The sequence below is a fragment of the Pongo pygmaeus genome, chromosome 5, assembly GCF_028885625.2.
Source record: "Pongo pygmaeus isolate AG05252 chromosome 5, NHGRI_mPonPyg2-v2.0_pri, whole genome shotgun sequence".
In the NCBI taxonomy this organism is placed as follows: domain Eukaryota; kingdom Metazoa; phylum Chordata; class Mammalia; order Primates; family Hominidae; genus Pongo; species Pongo pygmaeus.
In genome coordinates this window covers 44616345-44622344 of record NC_072378.2, presented here as the reverse complement: position 1 = coordinate 44622344, position 6000 = coordinate 44616345, and positions in this window count along the sequence as shown.

Genomic DNA, 6000 nt, shown 5'->3' with positions numbered 1-6000 from the left:
GGACCTGGGAAAGAGGCAGTCTCTGGGAACCAGTGCAGGGCAGCCGGAGCTCTTGGAGGCCGCGTGAGGACGCCGGCCAGAGAGCGGCTGGCCAAATTGTTCCCCTTCAGCCTTGGCACCAGAGCCCCTAGGCCATGCCCCTGGCCAGTGAGCTACGCCGTGTCTGGCCTGGCTCAGCCGTTTTGCCTGCCCTCCAGATGGCAAGCTGTCCTTGCCTTTCCAAGGCCTCATCCGGAAAGCCTGCTGGACCCACAGCCCCTCCAGGAGAGAATAGCCACTCCCTTCTCTGTGCCCTGTAGATGTTCATCTACTCCCCTTGCTGGCCCACCCCTGGGATGCTTGGGAAGAGTTTCCCCACAGCCACCACATCGTCCTCCCTCACCAGCCCTGTTGTTACCCAGTCTACGATTCGTTAACAAGTTTTGTTCATGTGTTGAATACCAAAGAACAAAGGATATCCCTTTCTTTCCTCTTCTTTGTCCCTGTCCACTTCGCCATGCCTGCCATCACCATCCCGATTTTATATCCTTTCTCCCTTTCATTATGATCTGCAAAAAGCCTATGGCTGGGAGAAGTCTATAAGAAGGGGCGTTGGGTGCTCTATTCCTGGCCAAAACCGCAAACCAGAGGGAGCGTGATCCCTTAACATGCCCTCTCTTTCTAAGCAGAGCTCATTAAAAATCTGCTCCCCAGTTCACAGAGAGCATTCACAAACTCTCACTGTCCTGTGAGCGGATGAAAGTCAGTGTGCACATTCTGTCAACAGGGAAGTGGCTTCAGTGACTCCCAAGGCCCCTCTACTCAGAGTCCTTGCTGCACTAGCTGCCTTTCTGCTCCAGAAATGGAGCAGGGATGTGATCTCACCCCTAGAACCTAAATCCAAAGCAGGAATCACTCCTGTGGATGGGCTTCCCCTGAGCTGGATCCTTTCAGTGTCAAGACTCAACGGCTTCCTGAAGACTTTCTAAATGGGAAAATCTCAAATGTTACACCAGCATAGAAATTCCACTTTCTCTGCTGGGCACAGTGGCTCATACCTGTAATCCCAGCACTTTGGGAGGCCGAGGTGGGTGGATCACCCGAGGTCAGTAGTTCGCAACCAGCCTGGCCAACATGGTGAAAAACCTCGTCTCTACTAAAAATTAGCTGGGCGTGGTGGTGCATGCCTGTAATCCCAGCTACTTGGGAGGCTGAGGCAGGAAAATTGCTTGAACTCTGGAGGCAGAGGCTGCAGTGAGCCCAGACCATGCCATTGCACTCCAGCCTGGGCAACAAAAGAGAAACTCCGTCTCAAAAAAAAAAAAGGGCTGGACACGGTGGCTCATGCCTGTAATTCCAGCACTTTGGGAGGCCAAGTCCAGCGGATCACGAGGTCAGGAGTTCAAGACCAGCCTGGCCACTATGATGAAACCTTGTCTCTACTAAAAATACAAAAATTAGCCAGGCGTGGTAGTGCACGCCTGTAGTCCCCGCTACTTGGGAGGCTGAGGCAGGAGAATCACTTGACTCCAGGTGGCAGAGGTTGCAGTGAGCCGAGATCACGCCACTGCACTCCAGCCTGGGCGACACAGTGAAACTCTGTCTCAAAAAAGAAAAAAAAAGGAAAGAAATTCCACTTTCTCTTCCAGGAAGCCTTTTGGGAGACCGCCTACCTGTGTCGACAAACTCCATCCTTTTCCACTCATTGACACTCACTGAGCCTCCACTGTGTGGAGATCCTGGGGATGCAGAGATGCATACACAGTACTGGGAGCCCTCAACCCACTGGAGGCTGCAGCAGCCAAGTGTGAACCATAGGAGGATGGGAGAAGCCGCAGAGGCCCTCAGCTCAGATTGGGAAAGGGAGCAGTCTTAGGACCATGCCTAGGCAGGCCATGACATGGAAAGCATGGAAAGGAACAGAGCCCCATTAGAGGAACCACAGCTCTGGAACCCCAAAGGGAAGCACAAGGAGTTGAAAGTAGCCCTGCAGATGGGGGTTAGGTCGCAGAGGGCTGCAAATGCCATTGGTAAGAAGTTGTGACCTTAAGAGTGAGAGAAGTGAAGGTTATTAAAGACAGGCTTAAAACTATGTCTTCCAGACTGGGTGCGGGTGGCTCACGCCTGTAATCCCACACCTTTGGGAGGCCAAGGCGGGCGGATCACCTGAGGTCTGGAGTTTTGAGACCAGCCTGACCAACATGGAGAAACCCCGTCTCTACTAAAAATACAAAATTAGCTAGGTGTGGTGGCACATGCCTGTAATTCCAGCTACTGAGGAGGCTGAGGCAGGAGAATCGCTTGAACCCAGGAGGTGGAGGTTGCGGTGAGCCATGATTGCGCTATTGCACTCCAACCTGGGCAATAAGAGCAAGACTCCGTCTTGAAAACAAAAACAAAAACAAAACAAACAAACAAACAACTACATCTTCCGAAGCCTTATTCCCAGCCTTGGAACCACTGATGTTCCCAAGATCCCTTTTATTCCTCCATGAAACCTCCTAGGCCCAGCCCAACCTTCTGCTGTTGGAAGGTAGCCAGCTAAAGCAGGGATTAACAACCTAAGGTCTGCAGCTGGTGGGCCTGCTGCTTGTTTTTTGAATGGCCCGTGGGCCAAGAAGGGTTTTTACACTTTATAATGGTTGAAAAAAAATCAAAAGAAAGATATTATTTTGACATGGGAAAATTATATGAAATTTGAATTTCTGTTTTCATGAAGTTTTTTTTTGTTGTTTGTTTGTTTGTTTGTTTTTTGAGACGGAGTCTGACTCTTGTCGCCCAGGCTGGGGTGCAATGGCAGAATCTCAGCATACTGCGACCTCCACTTCCCGGGTTCAAGCGATTCTCCTGCCTGAGCATCCCAAGTAGCTGGGATTACAGGCGCCCGCCACCACGCCCGGCTAATTTTTGTATTTTTAGTAGAGACCGGGTTTCACCATGTCGGCCAGGCTGGTTTTGAACTCCTGACCTCAGGTGATCTGCCCGCCTTAGCCTCCCAAAGTGCTGAGATTGCAGTCATGAGCCACCGTGCCTGGCCAATTTTAATGAAGTTTTGTTGAAACATAGCCCTTGTCTTTGACTGCTTCTGTGACATAAAGTCAAAATCGATAGTTGTGACAGAGACCATAACGCTGGCAAACCCTAAGACATTTACTCTCTTGCCTTTTACAGAAAACGTTTGCAGACCCCTAAGCTACACAAAACTCAGCAAAGTCTTGCAGGGAGCACAGAGACTCAGCCTGGACAGAGTCTCTGGGGTTCACGGAGGCCACGGAGGGGAGTTAAATAAAGCTCAGTGGACGAATAAAACAACTGAGGGCAACAGGACATCAGAGATATGAGCATGGAGAGTAGCTGTGGACCCTGAACTCCTAGAACAAGCAGCCTCTTAAGCTCAGTGCCTGCCAGGTGTGTCCCGTTACTTTCTGGGCCTTCCCAGTTCCATGAGGCTTAGCTCTCTGAATTCCTGAGGGAATACCCTGAACTGACACCCTCCAATACTAGTGAGCCTGACATTCAGATGCATTGGACAATTGGGCAGGTCTGCACAGCCAGCATGGACTCCATCTCTTTGCCTCCATTTTCACATTCCACTAGAACACAAGAGAAGTCTCTTGCACAATTTTTGCTCACTGTATTGTTAGTATTGTTTTTTTTTATGCCATAGAAAATGGAAATTTTTGTTCATTTTCTGTTTCCCAGAGTTCAAAAAGCAATTGAACAATTGAATTTTTGTTTATTGATTCAGCGAGTTGGTAAGCTAGCTTATTAATTCTTAATTTGTCTATAAAAGTTTTGGTGTTTTATAGGTACAACCATATCATCTGAAAACAATGACAGTTTGGTTTCTCCTTTTCTGATTCTTGTATCTCTTATTTCTTGTTTTAATGCACCAGCTAGGACCTGCAGAACAATGATGAGTGGAAATAATGATTCTGGGCATCCCTGTCTGATTCCTAATCAGAAAATGAAAGCTTCTAACATTTCACCATTGAACTTTTTTTCTTTTTTTTTTTTTTTTTTTTTTTTTTTGAGACAGGGTCCAGGGTCTTGCTCTGTTGCGGGGGCTGAAGTACAGTGGTACATAGCTCACTACAGCCTCAACATCCCAGACTCAGGCGATCCTCCCACTTCAACCCCTGAAGTAACTGGGACCACCATGCCTGGCTAATTTTTTTATTTTGTAGAGACGGGGTCTCCCTATGTTGCCCAGGCTGGTCTCAAATTCCTGGGCTCAAGCAGTCCTTCTGCCTTGGGTTCCCAAAGTGCTGGAATTACAGGCGTGAGACACCATGCCCAGACTCTTACTATCTTTTCAATTTCTCTTCTATCTAAAGTACATCTTCTGCCAGGCAAGGTGGCTAACACCTGTAATCCCCACTTTGGGAGGCCAAGGTGAGCGGAGGCCAGGAGTTTGAGACCAGCCTGGCCAAAATGGTGAAACCCCTTCTCTACTAAAAATACAAAAATTAGCCAGGCATGGTGGCAGGCACCTGTAATCCCAGCTACTAGAGAGGCTGAGGCAGGAGAATCGCTTGAACCCAGGAGGCGGAGGTTGCAGTGAGCCAAGATCACGCCACTGCACTCCAGCCTGGGTGACAGAGTGAGACTCTGTCTCAAATAAATAAATAAACAAAATTTAAAAATAAAGTATGTCTTCATTTCTAAAATTGTTTTTCATGTCTTATCTCTTTTTTCTTGTACAATTTCACCAAAGTTTTGCTTATCTTATTTATATTTATATATTTGTTTTCGACTTCTTTAATTTCTGTTTTTTTGGGTTTTTTTTTGAGACAGAGTCTCGCTCTGTCACCCAGGCTGGAGTGCAGTGATGCGATCTCGGCTCACTGCAACCTCCGCCTCCCGGGTTCAAGTGATTCTCCTGCCTCAGCCTCCCTAGTAGCTGGGACAACAGGTGCGTGTGCACACCACCACACCCGGCCAATTTTTTTGTATTTTTAGTAGAGACGGGGTTTCACCATGTTGGCCAGGGTGGTCTGGAACTCCTGACCTCAAGTGATCTGCCTGTCTCAGCCTCCCAAAGTGCTGGGATTATAAGTGTAAGCCACCATACCTTGCCTAGTTCTGTTGTTATTGTTCTATTTTCTTAACTTTAGTACTTAACACATTAATTTCAGCCTTTCTGTTTTTCCAACATAAAGATTTAAGGCTACAAATTTCTCCTTATGTACTATGTTTGCTATATTCCACAAATTTCCATATATTACAAATTTCAAATAATATTCAATATTTTTATTACAATTCAATTTTAAGGATTTTCTGATTTCTTATGGTATCTTCTTTGACCCATTTAAAAGTGTTTTACATTTTCAATTATTTTTTATATACCCTTTAATTATGTTGTAGACATACAATGTGGTGTGTATGTTACTGGCTCTTTTGTATTTGAGACTTTTTTTTCTCTTTTTTTTTGAGACAGAGTCTCACTCTGTTGCCCAGGCTGGAGTGCAGTGGCATGCTGATGGCCCACTGCAGCCTCAACCTCCTGGGCTCAAGTGATCCTCCCACCTCAGCCTCCCAAGTAGCTGGAACTACAGGCATGTGCCACTAGGCCTGGCTGATTTTTAAATATTTTTTTGTAGAGATGGGGTTTTGCCATGTTACCCAGACTGGTCTCAAATGCCTGGGCTCAAGTGATCTGCCAGCGTCAGCCTCCCAAAGTGCTATGATGACAGGCATGAGCCACTGTGCCGGGCCTGTATTTGAGACTTCGTTTGTAACTTTAGAAGGTGGTTAATATCTCTAAATGCTCCATATGTGCTTGAGACAAAAAAAAAAAACTAGTTGTTAGGTTAATTTTTTTTTTTTTTTTTTTTCAAGACAAGAGTTTCACTCTAGTTGCCCAGGCTGGAGTGCAATGGCGCAATCTCGGCTCACCGCAACCTCCACCTCCCGGGTTCAAGTGATTCTCCTGCCTCATCCTCCCAAGTAGCTGGGATTACAGGCATGCACCACCACGCCCGACTAATTTTGTATTTTTGGTAGAGACGGGGTTTCTCC